Raw genomic sequence first — 21,555 nt, 5'->3', positions numbered from 1 at the left:
TCTTCAAGGTGGAATTACAGAGAAAACACCCTTGCTTTGCATTGGATGAGTTCAATAGGGAGGGGAGGATATGTCATTTGCAGAAGCAGAGCTTCACCTGGTGCACCTGCTATGTTTATATTTGTAAGTGCTTCCAATTGAGGTTTAATTTCTGTTAAATGAGCATCGGTGCCATAATGGATGTTCACCTGCTTACCTATCCAAAAAGAGTCTACAGTTTGGAGGAAAACGTCTACACAACTTTCTGATGACTAATTGGTACGTGCTACCTCTTTGGGTAAATGTGTAGTACACATTCTACAGTACCACTGTGTAAAGAATACGAGGGAATGCCTTCAGTGACCATGTGTGGTGTAATTTCAGCAATACGATTGTGCCTTGAGCGTCTTGTAGACTGCAGGGAAAGCCTCAATCCCCTGTGGTCCCATTGCTCCCGCACGCAGGGACCGGACTTAAAGTTTCTAATCTGCTATCTCTTGAGGTTGGGCACCTTGGGAGATTTGAAGCCGGCCCTGGGGAGTGGCAATCCCTAGGGCAATTCGTGGCTCCAGGAGGGGGGGCTGCATGGCTCCCCCTACTTCATTGTACATAGGGCCTGCCCCGGAGAGGTGGTGGTCCCTGGGATTGAAAACGACCCAGGAAGTTGGGGGGGTGGGGGTGCATGAACCCCCCCTCTTTATTTGGATTTCTGCTCTGGGGAGGTGGTGGTCCCTGCCCATCCTAGCTATAACTACCTACTGGTGACAGCCAGTAGGATATATATGTATGATATTGCCTTTACTTAAATCAGTAGGGGCTTTCCTTGATACGAAAATGTATTATGCAACTTACTCTTCAAATGCCAGGAATATATTGTTGTGGTTCAGACCCAGGGTTCCTTTTGTGGTGTTGAAGCAGCAGGTATATCCACTCAGCAGATATGTGATTATCTAGGGTTGTCTGCATTGAGATTCAATAGGGTTCATAAGTATGCGTGTCTCATATACCTCATAAATTCAATTCCGTGAGAGGATGGCCACACTGTTATCTCTGTCTGCCATGCTTTTTATACTTCTTTGTAAATATCCCTGTGATATTTCCCTAGAATGTATTCAAAACTCTGGATCCGTTACTGAAAGATCTCACCAATGGAGATAGTAGAACTAGAGCCTGAGTGTGACAATTCCATCCGAGAGAGGCCTCGGGTGCCAACCTACAAAACTTACTATCCAGCTGTATAACTGCAATGCGCAGCCAGGTGGTTTGTGAACCTGACTTTGGAAGAATCTCTCATTAGAAGCAATGTTTGATGCATGCAACCAACGACAACAACATACGAGCCTACTAAACACAACTAAGCACTGCTGGCAATGGGGCCTCAGGCACACAAAGACAAATGCTGCACATTTACCGGATCTATTCGTGGTGGCTCGCCCAGCATTAAGGACTTGCCTAAAACTGTTAGCACTGCAGCATGGAATGGGGCCTGCTTTACAAAACTCTAACTCCTGTTTGATTATATTTGCGAGTTTAAGACAAATGCACTCTATGCCAGCGGGTCAGTTCTTGACATTCTGTTCACATACCACATGCAGTACTGTATGCACTTCTCACCATTGCAGGGCAAGATGGGTGATGTCTTCCCTCTACCATACCATGCGGGAGCAGTGGCTGTAAAACTGGACCATCGTGGAGATAAAAAATGAAACATGGATCTGGAAAGAGCTATCTCACGAAGAATGGACTTCCACACATGCATTCCCTGCCAAGGTCTCAAGAAATGCAAGATTTAAATGAATCCGATATTACATTGAACACAGAACCTAACTGTCATTACAACACCTAGTCAACTCAATTCAAATTCTATATTCGGCACAAACACTTATACCATAAAATATTACCAATAAATATAGCATTTAAAAGAAAAACAGTAAAATTAAAAAACAATCACATCGACCCTGTAAATTCATCAGGGGTGGCTCCTCCATAGGGGGGAGGAGCATCGCCCCCCGCCAGCAGTGGCAGCTGCAAACCTTTTCCTGAAAAACGATCATAAACTGTGTTTATGATCGTTTTTTGGGGAAAGGGGCAGGGCCACGGGGTGGCATGCACTGAGGGAGAGTGCTCAGCACTCTCCCTCAGAGCGCATGTGTGTTTGGCCGGCCGTCTTGTGCTGTCCAAACGCACATACACAATAGGCATGGTGGGCTGGAGAGAGCCTGCAAAGGCTCCCAATCTGCCTGGGAACGCCCTGGCTGGGCGCTCCCAGCCAATCTAGACACTGTTGTAAGCAGCGTCAGGATTGGTGCAGGGCAGGCTGGGAGCCTGTGCCTGCCTGCAGAGTGACGGGAGGAGGCAGAGGAACGGCGTGGCACGGGAGCGGAGGTAAGTGTTTTTTTAATTATTATTTTGTATTTAATTTAATTAATCCCCCCTGCGCCACCCCACCCCTTTCCATTAGCGCAAGCCGCGACTGAAATTCATACTACAATACAATGCTTTTCATAAGTTATGCAGTGCCCCAAATATAAAGTGCAGTACTAAAACATACTAGAGGATGCTCAAGTGCAAAAATATGGCATGCAGCAGTTTCAAAATACCTAATATTTTGTGCAATAAAAATAGGTTTTAAGTAACGTCTCCTCAAATCTACTTAAAAACCACAAAATAGGATAAGGTGCTGCATGTGTTGTATCGATACACCATCACAGGGCAGGGACAGAGCATTTCTTCATATCAGGAAAGGCATCCAAGTAATGAACAGTGCCCAACCACAATATGGTTAGGACAAAACGGTGCTGGCTGTTGGTTACCCAGATAAGATATGATTGACAGCCACCCAGCAAATCATTCGACAAATACGACATAACTGTTCGCCCCTTAGATTCTTTACGCATTATTTGCTCCAGTCTATAATTCATAAAAGAGGCCTTAATGGCACTTTTCTCCACAGAAAGGCAACTTTCAGGGTCACTCGGAACAGGTAGGTTAGACAACAAACTAAAAGAATCATTTTTATAGGGCAACCTGGGAATCTTAAGAGCATGATCTAAAGCATGGCAGTCTAGATTTATTGACTTTGTAAAACTTGTTTCAGTTTTTGCCCAAATAGACTGCCATAGTAGTAAAGGTTTTAAGGGTAGAATGTCCTCAAAAAAGTACAGGCCAGTTTCCTTATGAGTTGTGAAGGATGATGCAGATCTAGGTACACATAACAAATGTTTGAGGAAACAAGTCTCCTCTGTCTGAAGGGTTTGAATGGGTGTTTATCCCCACACTACTCCCCCATAAGTAGCAGCTGATACACTTCTCACTTTATATATTTCGACCATCTCCTTAACTGGTCGACTACAGATTTTATGTGAGAACCTAAATACTCCCTCTTATATTCAACTCAGTTTCAACTGAATATTTGAGATTTGTTGCGCCCATGATCCAGTGTTAGAAAAAAAAATCCTGGATAACAGAAGGAGTTTACACTAGCAATCATGGAACCCTCAATATCAAAGGTCCTGCACTTGTGCATCTTTTTCCCACACACCAATGTGAATCTTTTCCCGTATTTAGTTTAATTCTCCTAGATGCCATGAAATCACCAAAGGTGTCAATTAATCTTTGTAGGCTGACTGACGTCCTGGATAGCAGGACGGCATTGTCAGCATATAGTAGTATTGGCACCGATTGGCCATTAACAAAATATGCATCTTCTGCAGAGTATGTACTGTGCCATCCATCCCATTAATGAAGAATGAAAGCAAGAATGGCGCTGTTATGCAACTCTGATCTTAAAAAGGGGGGAACACTCCCCATTGGGCTCATACCACACCATAGCCTGTAGATTTACATATAAGCTTGCAAGGAAGCTAATACTATTCCTCGGGGCACAGTCAAACTATACCCAGAGTTGTCAAGCACCTACCCCCTGTGACCTGAACAACTCAGGCTTTCTCCACATGCTCTGGACGTGCCCAGTCATTTTAAGTTAATGGAGAATCGTCTCAAGCCTAGTTAAAACACTTACAGGAAGACCTATCATATAGAAATTTGATACATATTTGCTGAGACTGAAGGCGTGACTGAAGAGGAAAAAAATGGTGTGTAGATTTGTGGACCTGGCATTTTGTTATCTAAAAGGCATAGAGAAATGATGTGGAAAGCCCCAAACACCCTTCCAGGGTCTGTGTGTAAAAGAAAACTGCTAAAATGGGCTCAAGATGAGAACATGGCCATCTCCACACAATAGAAACACAAAATGAAAGACAGGAACGTACCAGCATACTATCTTATCTACTTTAGCAGACAAAAATTATGAGACACCACCTTTGTTCAGTAACTGTTAAGGTTCTGACACATAAACTTGGAATTGACGTAAAGGGCATTTGTAGAATTTTCATACCCATATCTGAAATGTGACCAGACACCATAGAATGAAATTTTAAAAAAAGGTGCATACTACCTTGAGATCATCAGTGAGATGTTGCAACTAAAAGGACCGATCAATAGAACAGAATGAGCACTCGCCCCCATTTTTTAATGCTTCCCCCACATCATGACACATTCCTGAGGTAAACATTGACCTATATATGTTACATTAGTTTACAGCTATTAGGTGGAGTATACAATTTATAACAAAGTATGTACTGATGAGACAATGATCGCTGAGCATTTAAATTCCTAAATTTCGTATTGTTAAAATCAATAGACATATTCACCAAAAATAGGTGTGTTTAGAGGTTGAGATTAACTTTGCACAGTCCCTTTCCAAGTGTACCACACACATTTTCTATTTGCCCATCTTTTTACCCAGCTTCTGTACAGATAAGTGTCAATCCCTTTCACTTGATGTTACCACCTGTTTCAAAATCTTTTAAGTGTAACTTCTCAGTAGGAGCAGATGGAGATGTGGAGTTTGGGGTCTCTGAACTCACAATTTAAAAATACATCTTTTGGTAAAGTTTGATTTTAGATTGTCGTTTGAAAATGCAACTTTTAGAAAGTGGACATTTTATTCCTTAACCATTCTCTGCCTTTTCCTGTCTGTGGAAATAACATCTGGGTCATACTGCCAGTTGAGCTGTTTGTGAATTCCCTGTAGACAGTGACACAAAGGGAGCTGAGAAGTGTCCTTCATATCCTTATGGGTCTATCTTCTAGGCTAGAGTGAGAGGGAGGGGATGACACCTGCACCTGAAAGGGCTGTGTGTGCCTGTCCTCACACAATGCAGTCCCAACCCCCTGGAGTGTGCCTGGAGCCAGGCTTGGGCAAGGCAGGATCTTGTGAACAACAGAGACTTTCCATTGAAGTTTGCCTACTACAAAGGCAGAAATGAGTATAAGAAGTGGCCCCAAAACCTCAGACTTTTAGAACACTTCTGTATCAAGAGGAACCTCTGCCAAGGAGAAAGGTTGATGATTTGTGAGGAGGAATACTGCCCCTTTGCTGTGTGTTCTTTGCTGGGTTGGCTTGCAGTTGCTGCTTCTGCCTGAGAGAGGACAAAGCCTGGACTTTGCTGTGTATCCTGCTTGTGACGTTTCTCCAGGGCTTGGAGTGAGCTTGCCTCCTGTTAAGCAATCTCAGTGACAGCAAAGACTTCACCTGCCAAAACCTGGGTACTCCTGCTGAGGACCCTGACTTGCCAAGTGGTGCCAATCCAGTGCCTGGGCCCTTGGGAGTGAAAGCTGGCATGTAAACCAGTAAACCCCAGGCACACTGACTCCAGACGACTCCAGAACCTGTGCCAATGCACGACTCTGTGCCGCTGTCTGCCACCCAAAGTCATGGTCCTTGCTGGAGTGCAACGACACAACCGACACCGCAGACACAATGCCGCAGCCCTGCAGAAGTCCTGCATCATTGTGAGTCCTGAGTAACCGAAGTCCATGACACCCTACTCCGCCGCAGCACCTGTAGCTCTGTGTCATGACCGTGGCCCCGAGAGGTTGCCCCACCGCCTCTTGATCCGCCAGATTCATCGACCCTGCCGGATCGTAAGGGACCAACGCCTTGCACTGACACCGCATCACCTCCCCTGTTATGCAGTAAGGAGTCGATACTGCACCGGATCCAGGTACGCCGCACCTCCCCGACACCATGCACCAGCTTGCTTTCCTCGTTACCAAAGGTACTGTACCTGGGGGTTCATGCAACTCCATGACCGGCGCTCCCTTCCTCACATGGGGCGTCGGACTGTTGATAACTCCGGCAACGACGTTGTGATAGCCCCAGTTGTAGCTATTGTGTTTCTAAGTGTTTTATTGGAATTTAATCTTCTAAAATTCATATCTCTGTTTGTGTATGTTGGATTTTTGTAATTTTGGTCTTGTTTGATTTAGATAAATATTGACTATTTTTCTAAACTGGTGTGTAGTACTTTGTGGTGTTTTCACTGTGTTACTGTGTGTTTTTGTACAAATAATTTACACCTTGCTTCTGAGATAAGCTTGACTGCTTGTGCCAAGCCACCAAGTGGGCGAGCAGGGGTTATCTGAGCTGTGTATCTCCCTTACCCTGACTAGAGTGAGGGTTCCTTCCTGGACAGAATGCAAACTGACTTCCAACCAGAGACGCCATTTCTAACAATGCCCCATAGCAAGGGTGTCTGACCTGACGCAGAGGAACCAATCTACTCCCCCATGCCTTTCGTCCCCCCCTCCACTCTATCCACAGCATGTCTTTCCCCCTCCCTTTTACTATTTGTTCTCCAGAACGGCTGGGGCCCTAAAGGAACTCCATGTAAATTTACCTACAGTGCGTAGCTGGGTTGGGAGACTTACGTTGATTTCCAAGTGAATGATTGTTTTCTAGTATTGAGACACTGTATTGTAACATCTTACTAATCTGTATACCTTTATGTCCCACACCTTAATTTTATTACTCAAAAAATAAATAAATGTTACAAAAACCACAACTCCCTTTTCCAAAGACCTAACCACTATTTTGTTTTCTCTAGTCTTCAAACAGGCCATCAGTGGCAAATTAAACAGACATTTGACCTAATAGACTATCAAAAACTGTCAGCGCCACATGTAAGTTTAGCAAGGTGACCATAAAAATATTGTATCCTCAGTAGGTGTGGCTTCAGCTTTTTTCCGAGCCTGTTAGGTTTGTGGCTACCATGTAAAAAGGCTAGTAAGAGCATTCCAGAACGCAGTTCCAAATTCACTCAAAGAGCGATCTCTTAATTTCAACTTTTTAAACCTGGACATATCCAGGGCAGAGGTGTAGCTTCACGGGGGTGTTTGGGGCTCACATCCCTCAAATAAATGAATAAGGGCCAGATGTAGCAAACAAACAAATTGCGACTCGCAATTTGCGAGTTTGTGCGACTCGCAAATCGAAATGCAGGCAAAAAAACAGTGCTGAAATTGCGACTCGCACCCAGACTCGCAACGCAGTGTGCGAGTCCGCCGATTGCGAGGTCGCTTTTTGCGACTGTGCAAAAAACTAACTCGCAATTAGCGAGTGGCTGTCGCAAATTGCGATTAGCTTGTTAATTGCTTACAGGTGCTGCAGAACACTCCAGAAACCACTCCAGAACACTCTGGAAACACTTCCTGGCACATGATGATGACATCACAGCCAGGAAGTTTACTAATACACCTGGGAGGAGGGAGGACCACACCCTTTTATAACTGCTGAACTGCACACAGGAGAAACAGCAGCTGCCATGGAAGGAACACCAAGGAAGAGAAAGCTGAAGTTCTCTGAGAGGGAGCTGGAGGTGCTGACAGACGAATGCTGTCAGCACTATGACGAATTGTTTGGTAAATCAGCCCTAAACGTGCCTGAAGCCACCAAGAAACAGCTGTGGCAGGACATCCAGGACAAAATAAATTCCCTGGGGGTGAGCCACAGGAGCATTGATGACATCAAAAAAAGGTGGTATGACCTCCGCTCCCGGACCAAGGAGATGGTGGCTGAAAGGCTCCGGGAGATGAGAGGCACAGGAGGGGGACCATCGTCTGTGCCACCACCCACACCCCTGGAAGAAAGGGTGGAGGAAACCCTGGAGCAGGAGGCAGTCTCCGGATTTGGGGACCTGGACACCTCACAGCCCAGCACATCAACCGGTGAGTACCATGTGACATGCCTGTACCCCTATCAATGCCATACTCCCAGCCACCATGTACACAGGGGCATGCTCAACCAAGATAGCTCCATTTCAGGGTAGCAAACGCCAGAATGATGCATTATGGGAAATGTAGTCAAGTAGGCAGTTCATAGTCAAATGTTTATTAGGAAGTGTGCAACAGATAGTAGACACTGACAGTCTGTTCCCCATGTCCCACAGGTCTCCAACAAGACACCACCACTACTCAGATCAGCCAGCCCCATGAGGACACCTCAGGACCCGCCAGCACTCCCACCTGCACGGCCAACAGCATCCCTGCAGTATCCACACCTGCTGCAACTGTATCCCAAGAGGCTGCGCCAGCAACAGGCAGGAGTTAGACAGTGGAACTCACAGGGCAGCCACCGCTGCGCAGGCGACGTAGGCCCAGGACATCAGGGCTGCAGTCCGGCCAGCAACCTCCCAGTACCAGTGAGGCACAGCTGCTGCATGGTCAGCGCCTACAAAATAGAATTTTAGGGAGGATTAGTGGTGTGCTGCACCGCTTCGTGCGCAATAACCAGGCCAGCATGCAGCAACTGAACTCCAGGATGGACATGATATGCACGAACATTGGGGACCTTGCCCTATCCATGAGGGAACTGGCAGGAGGACTACTGGCCCAGGCCGAGGGTGGGCGGCGCAGGGACCGTCAGCTCCTGCACAGACTAGACAGGATGGCCACATCCATCGGCAGGCTCGCCATGAACACCACAGGCCTGTCGAGGAGGACAGTTGGGCTGCAGGTGGAAATGGGCCATTTCGCTGGGGATGTGGCTAGGGGCCTGGGACGTCTCACCACATCATTGACTTGATGGAGGCACGGCATCTGTCTAGGGGCACAGGGGAAACACCCCAGGACAGTGAGGAGGGCTCGACAGTGAGCAGTGTCTCTGCCACTGACAGTAGGGTGCTCAGGAGTACCAGGCAGAGCACAGCAGAAGCACCAGGGACCAGCCAGGCTGGCAGGAGGGGCCGAATGTCATAGAGATTACCCTGGTCCTGTGGAAGTGGCACATGACGTCAATGTGCCACATGCCTGGTTTGCATTTTCATGCCCATGGACATTCATTACTTGTATATAGTTCAATTTCTGCACTAATAATATAGTTATTTTTGTTCCACTTAACGAATGGTGTTTTTGGTCAATAGGTGAGTATGGTTGGATTTGACACGTACCTTCCAAAGTATTGGTTTGCGATGTGTTCCCGTCTCAGTCTGCCTTGATTAGCTATACTCCGATCCCCATGATGGCGATGTGGTTGTTCTTGCTCTTCATCATCAGGATCTGGGTCTGCAGGGGTGAGAGGTAGCCCACGTCGGGTGGCTATGTTGTGGAGGATGGCGCATGCGACCACAATTTTGAATGCTGTAATGGGGGTATACTGGAGGGCACCTCCACTGCGGTGGAGGGATCTGAATCTTACTTTCAGGAGTCCGAAGGTGCGCTCTATCATGTTCCTGGTCCTCTTATGTGCATTGTTGTATCGCCTCTCACATTCATTGCTGGGTATTAAAAACTGAGTCAGAATCCATGGCCTTAGAGCATATGCACTGTCACCTGTTGGGCACAAAATGTACACTGTTAGGAAGTCCTGATTGTTGTGCACAGTCACCTGTGTGTATGTCTGCAAGGTGTATGTAGCTCTACCTAGAAGGTATCCGTCTCCAAATTCCCCACGTTCCAGGTGTTGATGTATCCCACTATGCCTAAAAATGTATGAGTCATGGGTACTGCCTGGAAACTTAGCTACAATGTCAGTGATGACATAATGGGCGTCACAAACAACCTGAATATTGAGTGAGTGGGTACACTTTCTGTTGTGGAAAATATGTTCCAGGTTTGCAGGGGGGCATATTTGAATGTGTGTCCCATCTACACATCCTATGACATGGGGAAAGTTGGCAATGCGGTAAAAGTCCAGCTTGGTGCTGTTAATTTCTGCCTCATTCCTGGGAAGGTATATGAAGTGAGACATGTGTGTGACTAAGGCATCTAGGAAGGCCCTGAGGAACCTTGACACTGCACTTTGGGATACCCCACCTGCCACAGCAATGACCCCCTGATAGCTCCCTGAGGCCAAGAGGTGCAGTGAGCATTGCACTTGCACATGCCTAGGGATGGCGCAGCCACGCAGAGTCTGGTGTTCTAGCTGTGGTTTCAGTAAATCAATTAATTCTAGTATGGCTGCGCTGCTAAGGCGGTATTTATCGTATATCTCATCCTCAGTTTGCTGGAAAAGAGTCTGCCTTGTTCTATAAATCTTCTCCTGTCTGTGGCCCCTCCTCCTCCTCTGCTGGGCTGCGTGGACTCTCCTCCTCACTGCTATCAGGTATATCTCCGCCATCTTGAGTAACCCAGATGCTTTCTGGGTCTCCTTTTATGCTTTGGTTATGGTTACCACCTGCTCTGAGTTAGTGGTAAATGGGACATGCAAACTGGGCTTTTTGCGACTAGTCGCAATTTGCGAGTTGCAATTGCATAAGCTTTGCGACTCGCAAATTGCGACTTGCTATTTGCGGGTCGCAAAATGGGGTCGCAACTGTTGCGACTCGCAAACGGCTCCCATCATTTTTTGCAAGTCGGAAATGGGGTTTTTGAATCCCATTTCCGATTTTGCATTGTCACAAATAGCGAATCGGCCCATTTGCGACTCGCAATTTTTTGCTACATCTGGCCCTAAATGTCTTCTTGGCTTGGTAATTGGAGGTGGGGGCCCAGAGTCATATCTGCTATGTCTGCCAGGAATAACAAAAAAGTAATGACTTTTGATCTAAAACTGGGGGGAGAGAGACAGAGATAATCACCTGGTGGCTGATATTCAAATTATGAAACCAGATAACCTGGAATTAATACCAACTTCCCTGCTTGTACAAATTGTGTGATTAAAGGCAAACATTTTATTTCACAGAGCCTCTTTTTACTTTATCATCACACAGGAGGCTATTTTTAAAATCTTGTGTTCAGGATGTGCTCTGTAGAAGCACCTCATATCTTTATCTGAATCGACTATGACGTTGCTCCATCTATATTAAGAATTTAGTCCACACTTAGGATTTACATAAGTACTGACATGCCTCTTAGTTCACCATTGTCATTATCGTTGGTTGGTTTCTAAGTTTAAAATCTATTACTTTTTTTTTTTAAACTGACTTTGCAGTGATATAATCTGATGTATCAATGTGAAACTCTTATGCTTGTTCAAGAATTTTTTTTACATTTTGAAAAGACTATGTCATATTTTCACATTATGTTTGCTACACGATAAACATGCCAACGTTCTCATTGTTTGGTTTGTGCATTGACTCTTAAAGCCAACCAGACCGTGGCTCGGCTCGCCATCTTAAATTGCTGGTGCGCCCACCTCTACATGCTTTGCAGGTTTAGTTCATGGGGCAATCATTCACTTAAAAAAATGATATGTAAATGATAAGGATGGACAAATGGAGCCCTGCCTACATGCACCAATTTGACAAATGTACCATCATTGCTCTCCATAGCAGAGATGAAGAATAGTGTTTGCAGCGAAAATACATTTAAAATAGGTGATCCCAGGGCACGGACTCAAGGCCGATGTGTTGTACATGACTGTAGTCCTGAGTTCCCAGGGAGAACAACCAGTCTCGGTGGGACAGCCAGGGGCATAGCTCCAAAGGGGTGTTTGGGGTGTGACACTCTTCAGATGCATTCTTGGCTTGGTAATTGGGTGTGTAGCCGTGAGTTGGGTCTAAATATATATGTAGGGACTAGTATTCCAAAACAATAGTAAATCTACACACAGAGATGTACTCCTTGAATGGGTGCAAATTTACCACTTTTTGGAACTCACAAACATTGGCTTCAAAACCTGCACCAGTCTCTGGTTTCCAGGCAGACTATTGGCAATCAGACACCCAAAAGTTGATGAGATAAATGCTCGCAAATAGACTAACCAGTGGCAGTCGCTCAGGATAGCATTCGAACCCTCTGTTTTTTGCCTACTGTGCCACTCTAGATAGAGGCCCCTCTTAATGCAAATCATTTCTGCCCCCTTCTTCATTGAAACAGTTCCTCCTCAATGTTGGTTATCTCACCCCTACACTCTACACAGATCTCTGAATTTTCAGTAGGGAAATTTAAGGTTCACACCCCATGAAGCTCACTAAGCCACGCCCCTGAACCAGGATCCGAGCAGCATCCGACCTCAAGCTCCGAATGCAACAATGATGCAAGAAAGACTTTCTTGGGAACATGAGGCCTTATCCATGCGCTCTGGTAAGAGCCTTACTCTAGCTGCCACTGGCTGCCATTTTAGGAGCGACATGTCTAACAACACATGGCACTATGCACCAAATTTATAGTTGTACAGCTTAATTCTGCACTGCTTGGAGATATGCATTTGCAAAGTAATGGCATTCTCTCCAAAAGGAGTTGCAGGAGTTGATCCCTGACAAAGTGGTGGCGGTAATGGAACGATTTGTCCTAAAGATGGGCTGCTAAAAAGTGTAGATGAGATCTGGCGACTAACTAGTGAGCAGTTCCCTTTGCTCCAGCTTTTCTCATTTTTACTTATTTAGTTACTCCTTTTTCTGGACTCGATGTGCAGTGGTCTGACAGCCACCCGGGTCAATCCTTTGTCCTTAGTGGTCAGTTGCGAGCACTCTGTGCTGCCAGACTTGTAAGCTCCGAGGTCGGTGAGCATTTCGTGTGCCTTTCATTGCACACCTGAGCTCTGATACACTCTTCTCTTCCTTTACAGTTATAGCATGTGCTCTATTTAGAATTTGCTTTGTTTTGTTTTGCACTATTGTTTTAGATGTTCGCAGATGTCTTGGTTTGCAAACCTGAAAAACTACAGTTGACACAAAGTAGCTCATGTTTAGTCAGGAATATTGTGACCCTTTGTTGCTATGCTAACCATTAGCGATGTGTTATTAAATAGCAACAATTCAAATCAGGAAAGAAAAACAATCATCCGCAGAAAGACAAAAAAGGTCAGGGAGACGGGTATACAAAACGTGTACAGGGTAAACTTTAAAAAGAGGGAAAGGTAGAAAAAGAAATGGAAGGTTAGAATTATAATGCAGAGGGGAAATGTGGGGGATAGTGGACATCTGTAATTATAATAAGATTAATGTTAATAAAGTTAAAAAAAGATTTTAAAATACTAAGTGATGGGAGTCAGGGTCGCTCTCCCTATAGATTATAAAATCACTACTATTGATAAATAAAGAGAAACACAAGGAACCGAAAAGAATACTGAGGTTAGATTGGACGGATTTTAGTAATCTGAAATGAATGTCAATACAGTACAAATATCATTTTGAAAATAATCAAGCTGGAATTAATGTTCAGAGATTAATGTAAAACGGATTAATATACTAGATAAAATCAAATACGAGTGATCATGAACATTAACCATTTAAAAACACCCATTGAACTACAAGACGCATACTAGATTCCATTAAGTGCTCAAGTGTTCTATGTGTATTTCTGATCTTCACAAACAAAAATAAATGGCAATCATTACGCAATGTGTTCAGCCAAGAGAACTTCTTTTATTAATGTGCAGTACCTGCCACCCACCTGCTTTAACTGACAATGTTCACATGAAGTTACCATTCTCATTGAAAGATCTCTGGCTCTTTGTACCATTAACACCATTGCGTTAAATTGTTGTATAATGTTTTGTACTGTGTTTTGTGCTTTCTATTGATTTGGTAACTGTTGATACTGTAAATATATTTGTGCTATGTGATATATCAAAATGTTGTGTTAACAGTCTACTGTGGCTGGATATTTACAATGTATTGCATATATACATACTCTGGAGTGTCCCTGGATACAGGCGTACTGGGCTGCCAGTTAGAGAATGATGACAGCTACTCTAGGTGTGACAGGCACATGACAGAGTTCTGCAGTATTAATCCACTATACCTCAATATACGCAGAAATCACACTGAAATGTGACAACTGGCTTGCCACAGCAACAGTAGGAGCTAAGCCTTGTATACTGAGGTTAATGAGAAACTAATCTAGACCATAGTCAGAAACATGGTTACGGGAAATATTCCGCATGACTTCCTATGAAAAAGTGATCCATTAGGTGAATGATCAAATGAACTCAAAATTTGAATCAGTATTGAGTAATTTCTTGCAGTATTAAGAAGCAACTGGGTTTAGGGACATTAATTTTGAGTAACCCCTAGATGGCTACCTCCAGGTCAATCAAAATGCTGTGGAAGAAAGAAACAGAGGAGAAAGGTGACGCAATAGGGAATCGCTCCTGAAAATGCATTTATAGGCATATTCGAGTCAACAGCATACATAATTGTAAACCGTAGGTCGTGGCCCACTTGTGAGTTGCAAGTCTATTTTTGTAGGGTTGCAAACTCCAAGCAATAAATAAAGGTGCCTTTAAACTATGTATTTATCTAGTTACATTTGCTGTGCTTCAGAACCCAGACTGAAAGTCAAGCTGTGTCTTCTGACAAATTGCTAACAATTTAAACTGGGGTTTTACAAACTAATCTCAATCTCACTTTGTAGTCACAGAAAGAAAAGTAAAGTGAATTATGTGACAATCGTGCTGAACTGCAGATGGTGTTTTGGAACACAGAACAAAATGTAAGTGCCTGTACATGAACTGCTCACATTCATTAGTTAGGTAAGCAAAAATGAAGCACATTTTTGTAATTCTGAATGTGATGAAAACAAAGATTTTAATAGGATCAAAACAAATCAAGACACTTGTTAATGCACAACTTATAAATATTCACTGAATCCTGAATTCCACACATTATTATTTGTGTGCAATACAGTTTTATCAGTAAAACATTACGTCTGTGGAAATTTAGTGGCCAATTCAATGGAAAATGTGCTGTTTGTAAATGACAGAGCACTACTACACGAAGCTTTTGTACATTAAAAAATCACCTGTCCATTAAAGCTAGTCGGGTCGCAAAAGGTTTTAATTCTAAAAATTGGTTCACGGTTCTAAAATGTTTGGGAGCTACTGGTCAACAGTATAATTTTTGTTTTAAGTATTAACCTTGTTGATTTCAGATGTTACGAGACATGTATCTGCACGAACTGCCTCACGTTAATCAGAGTCAACCCTCCTTAGAATCTGCTACCAGTGACTTTTGGTTACATTGTTTAGTAGTGCTATAATTTAGGGAGCAGAAGTGTGGGAGCTCCAGGAGGGATTACAGTGTGGGGATGCAATACATTAGAAAAGTGTACGGCAAGATACACTCTACCAGTTGACCAATGTACCCAACATTGTTGATAACCTGATTCTATGTTAGGACCGGAGGCTCTGATTATGCTTCTCTTTCTATGCTTTTCATTTTTAGCAGCCAATCAGAACACAAAACAAAACATCACTTCCAGTATCACATGACTACCTTAGAGCCTAGCCCTAATTAAACCCCTTAGGGATATAACTCCTCCTCTTTCTTTGCTGCTTCGCAGCCAATTAAGTTTTTTTCGATTTGTCTTTAATCACGGAGTATATTGTGATCATGTCTTATGTTTATGATAATTATGATGCTTTGCGATCGCTCTGTGTGCACGTTGTGTTAATATTTCTTTTGGTGCTTGGGAGCATCGTTACACCTCCCGGAGGTGGCCGCTCGGCCACGCCCTGCTTTGGTGGAGTGGGAGCAGGGGAGTGAGGACGTGTGGCAATGCCGCGCAGTCCTCTTTCCATTTCAACACAGCCCCATGCGTGGATCCCCGTAATTATCGAACACGCTGAGACGTGTGTCCTCATCTCATTTAGGCATTTGGTTGTGTTTTTTCTCCCCAGGTTACACCCCAAGTGTGCTCTCCTTGGGGTTGCAACAATATTTACACAGGTTGGACCTGTTTATATTTGGGCAGAGCTCCCTCCATGTCCTATTGGTATACTTACCTGCTTTTAAGGCTGGTATTCTGCCCACTTTGTCCTACATCACCTGAATTTCTGCTCCTTTGGAGTTGTATATTTTTCTGCCCAGTCAGTATGGCTGCCTATGAAGATCAAGAAGGTGATGAATATTATGTGGATGATCATGCGGGATCCTTTGAGCAGGACCTTGTCTATGCCCTGGGTGCTGGTGTGCGTCATACAGTCAATAAAGCATTGGCCCAAACTATCAGGCTTACTAAACACCATTGCATTGGTTTCGCCGAACAGCAGGGATGGGTGACCCCCTCTGGGTCTCAGATAGTCGAAGATCCCTCCCTGTCTGGTGGCTCACAGGCCCTCAAACAGCGCAAGAATCTGCATGTGGAACACTTTGAGAGTCTTATCAGATCCCTGGCCAGGGAAAATGACTATAATGCTTCTGCCACCTCGAAGTCTAAGTCCAAGGAGGATTTGGTTGCTCTTCCTCAGAGCATTCCTCAGACCAGGGGGATGATCCCCCCTGAAAACACAAAAAGAAGATGGACCACCAGGATGATTCTACTCCTACCCCAAAAGTTCTTACTTTTGAACCTGAGGACATTGTTCATCCCGCTCTACTCTTATGGTTGCCCCCCGCTGAAGTAGCTGACTATTTGGAATCCCACATTGGGCATGGGTTCGAGAAAGAAGTTTTATTCAGATTACGTTCTGAATGCCCAAGACCAGATTTTCCCTCTAAGGTGACTGAAATACCTGAACTCGATCCTATTCTTTTTACATATTTGAAAAAAAATTCAAAGGATCCTAAGAAGGGGATCGATCGTGCCTGGAGAGGTTGTCAGGACAAACTTCTGAACGTGACTGGCCCATTGACCAAGATTTTGGAGATGGGGCTTCAGACCAAGGATTCTGGTGACTCTATTGACCCCGATGTTCTGGTTGGTTGGGCAAAAAGAGCACTATGCTTTTTGGGAAATGCTAAATGTGCAATTTCCGATGAACGTTGTTGCTCTGTTCTGATAAAGATGGATACAAAGTTGTCAGACCTTGCTTCATCTGAGTCAGGTCCTTTGGCCCAGGGTTTGCTTTTCATTTCTCCTTTCCTCAAGGAGCTTTCTAAATTTGGGACAACTTATGCCAATTTGGACAAGGCCCAAAGGTTTATTAAGAATGTTCTTCGTCCACTTTTTTGTGGGGCCTGTCGCTACAGAGGGCGTGCCTTCAGCCATTTCAGCCAACAAGGTCCTCAGTGGGGATACTATCATCAGGGGAGAGGTGGTTTCCAAGACTACGATTCCTCTGTGTCCACCTTCTACCCTTTCCGCCCGAGAGCAGGTCGCTCCAGATTCCGACGAGGGAGATCTAGAGGCACCCAATCCTACTCCCAGGATGCAGGATCTACAGGTGAGCCTAATTTTAAGCTCAGAGGTTGTTTTAGGGAGCAGGATGGGGTGTTTTCTCCAAGCATGGTGCAAAATTACTTGCAATGCTTGGGTCTTGGATACTATTCAAGGCTTCGAGCTAGAATTTTACAAGTCCCCATCTCAGACATCTCTTCCCCATCCGACGTAGTTTTCCTTTCAAGATCGTAATTTAATTTCCGCAGAAACAGCATCGCTTTTGAAAAAAGGCGCTATGGTCGAGGTTTCCACTCATCCGATGGGGTTTCTCAGTTCGGGATTCCTAGTGGACAAAAAGGGAGGTGGCTCCCGCCTCGTGTTGAACCTTAAAGAGTTCAACAGGTGTTTGGTTTATTGACATTTCAAGATGGAGGGCATCCACTTATTGAGGGATATTATTCAAGAACAAGACTGGATGGTTCGTTTAGATTTAAAGTATGCTTACTTGACCATTCCTATTTTTCCTCCTCACCCGTCGATTCCTCCAGTTTCTGTGGGAAGGTCTTTGTTATGAATACAAGGTCCTTCCTTTCGGCCTCTCATCGGCCCCTTGGTGCTTCATAAAGGTGATGAGGCCGGTGGTAGAGTTCCTCTATGCTCAGGGGGTCCATCTTATAATTTACCTCAATGACATTCTCATTATGCCTCAACGTCCCCGTCTAGACCTGGACCATCTGGAATGGTCCATTTCCCTTCTCCAGAGTCAGGGATTTATTATCAACGCCCAGAAATCAGTCTTAATTCCGTCTCAGAGGTTGGATTTTCTGGGTTTTCGGGTAGACTCTACTCTGGCTCAGTTGATCCTTCCACCTCAGAAGATTCATCTGATCAAGAGAGAATTGAGGTTACTGTTGTCCAGACAGACTATCATTGAGGGTGATTGCCCGCATGGTGGGCCTGCTCTCTTCCTCCATTCAAGCGATCTTTCCAGGTCCTCTACAGTACAGGGCTCTGCAGATATTTAAAGTTTTTCATCTTCAGAGGGGTCTCAAATATGTGGACCAGATTCCCCTTTCCGAGGAGGCTCACTCCGAGATATGTTGGTGGTTACACCACATGGAGGCTTGGAATGGCAGGGCCATCTTTGGTTCTTCCCCACAGATTGTGATAGAGTCCGACGCCAGTCTTTGGGGCTGGAGGGCTCTTTGCAGGTCGGTTTCCACAGGGGGTTGTTGGCCCAAAGAGGAGCTGGACCTCAATAACAATTGTCTGGAGCTTCTAGCGGGCTTGTTTGCAATCAAGAGCCTGTCTTCTATCAAGACGAATTGTTGTATCCTTCTTCGAATGGACAATATCTCAGCAGTCAGATATGTCAACAAATTGGGCAGGGCCAAGTCTTGCATTCTAGTGCAGATCGCCAAGGACTTTTGTCATTTTTGTCTGCAACACCGGATTTCAGTGGTAGCAGAATACCTTCTGGGGAGCAGCAACTCCGTGGTGGATTGGCACTCTCGTCACCTTCAAGATTTCAGCGACTGGAGACTTCATCCCAAGGCCTTTTGAGTTCTCCGCTCCCTGTGGGGTCCCTTCTCAGCAGATCTGTTTGCATCCCACCTCAATTGTCAGATGAAGACATTTTTCAGTTGGGGGATGGATCCGGAGGCACTAGCTACAGATGCTTTTCTCCATAACTGGTCTCTGGGTCTGGGCGATGCGTTTCCTCCCTTCTTGATGATTCCCAGGATTTTGGCTCAGATCCGTCGTCAGCAGGTGGATCTCATTCTAGTGGCTCCTCTCTGGAGGTCCCAGGCTTGGTTTCCGTTAGCTCTGGAGTTGAGTTGCGACCTCCTGATATTGATTCCGTTCCGACTCAACCTCCTTCTGGACCCCAAGGGCCTTCTGCATCCTCTAATTCTCTCACGGCAGCTGTTCCTAGTGGCTTGGCGTCTTTCAGGGAAAGATGGAGTATCCCAGGACTTTCGCAGGAGTCTTCCTCTTTCATTTCAGGATGCTGGTCTTCCAGTACCCACAAGAGATATGCTTCCGCTTGGAAAGGATGGTGTTCTTGGTGCAGTGCACGGAACGCTGATCCAGCTTCAGCGGATTGCAGTCTGGTCCTAATTTTTTTGTCCTCTCTGGCTTTATCCGGCGTGGCTTATGGATCAGTTAATAATTATCGGTTGGCCATATCGGCGGGTCATTTGCCAGTGGATGGTAATCCCGTGGGGGAATTACCCATCGTTTGTAAGCTTTTGAAAGGCATAAGGTTGGCTAACCACCCTCATCCACGTTATTGTACCCTTTGAGATGTGAATATGGTCTTGAGATTTTTAGAGTTGTGGTTGGCTAATAGATTCCTTTCCAGGAAACAGCTTTCGGCTAAACTCACTATGTTATAATGTTAAATCTCCTGCAAACGGGTTTCTGATGTTAGGGCTTTGGATTTGGCTGGTTGGGTTTCTTCTCCTGAAGGAGTAACCTTCTCTATTTACTGTTGTACTAAGTGTAATTTGAAATTGGTTTCCTATCCTAGATTTGTAGACAATCCCAAATTGTGTGTAGTACAATGTCTGAGAGCTTATGAGGTAAGTACAGAAGAATTTCATTCTGATATTGGGGGGACAGTTATTGATTTCCTTGGTTAAACCTGATCACCCTGTTTCGTCTGCCACTCTGGCCAGATGGGTTCGCTTGGGTGTAGCGTGCATTGATATTTCTAAATTTTACTCTCATTCCACTAGAAGGGCCATGGCCTCAAAATCTTTTGCTTTGGGTTCCCGATTAGAAGACATTTTAAGAGCTGCAGATTTGTCTTGTGGATCTACTTTCAAATAGTTTTATTATAAACCTATTGCGGATATTGCATCTGTGGTTGTGGGTCAGCTTTAAACAAGCATAATTGGAGCCTCCAGTCCTGACAGAGTAAATTTTTTTTATAGCATTTGCGCTAAGAATTTTTCAATTCTATTAAGGACACGGAAGCGAGGACTATCCCACCCGTACTGTTAAAGTTGTTATTGGTTTATTGTTTATTATTGTGATTGCTGTATTTCAATGCTTTTCCCTCCCTGTTTCTATCTATAAGATTATTTTATCCTGGTTTAGTTTTATGGCTTGGTTTTTTTCTCCTTGCAGGTACCAAGGACAAATGATTCTTGGGTATTTCCAGCACATTATTCTGAGGATTCAGATGGATGTTGGATTTTGTTCCTCTTCATTTTTTGAGCAATGAAGTGACTCCTGATCCTTCTGAGTTGAGGTCTTCCCTGTCATCTGAGATCTCTGTTTTGGATTAGGTCCGTTGGTCCCTTCACTGGTTGGATCTTCGGTGGAACGTTGTAGACCTGTGTGGTTTGCAGTTTCTTTCTCCCATTGGGGATTGTTCTTGAGACTTTTTACTGTTATTGGACTTGCGCAAAGAAAGAGGAGGAGTTATATCCCTAAGGGGTTTATATAGGGCTAGGCTCTGTGGTAGTCACGTGATACTGTGTTACAGGAAGGGATGTTTTGTTTTTTGATTGGCAGCTAAAAATTAAAAGCATAGAAAGAGAAGCATAATCCTCGCCTCCGTGTCCTTAACAGAATTGAAAGAATCTTAACGTGAATGCTAGAAAATGTTTTATTCCTGTCAATGGTCTGTGTTGCTGTTTCACTTGTTTCCCCGAAGTAACGCTTTGTTCAAATATAACACATTGCAAATGAAATAACTGTGTTGCATTATACCAAAGCCTTGCACTGCTTGTTCACGCCAACCAAGAGACAAGGAGGCATGGGCAAGGCTCATTTTCTGTTGCAGCTTTAGCATATTGGGCACTTAAGTCGTTTTCATTGTTTAATAGATCCTAGTGTAGCCCAGGGTTTATCAATAACTCTAGAAAACCTGGCCCGACAGCACAGTTTTTAGGTAGCTCCAGGTCAGGACAAAGCTCCCAAGAAGCCCTCTGTCGCTTGCCACAATTTCATCTGGGTCTTTCTGTTCTACTTACAGCATTTTACATTCTGAGACTTTGTAGTTTTGCCTTTAGCAACACTGCATGAGACTTCTTGTGACCAAAAAGACGGGCTAGGGTCAAGGAATTGTGCATGAGAAGTATTTTAACTATTTGCGTTTTTCGTCTTTCAATTACATGCTTGTGATTGGAAATGCTAAACTGTAAGTCCACAACGCAAAGCGCGTTTAACTAAAAGCCAGGACGGGTGAAATTCTGTAGCAGGTATGACATGAAGGCTCTTCACAGCCAGGGCAATGTA

Source organism: Pleurodeles waltl, chromosome 10, assembly GCF_031143425.1.
Source record: "Pleurodeles waltl isolate 20211129_DDA chromosome 10, aPleWal1.hap1.20221129, whole genome shotgun sequence".
NCBI lineage: Eukaryota > Metazoa > Chordata > Amphibia > Caudata > Salamandridae > Pleurodeles > Pleurodeles waltl.
The sequence above is the reverse complement of the archived record's forward strand: the minus strand, read 5'-3'. Positions refer to the sequence as shown.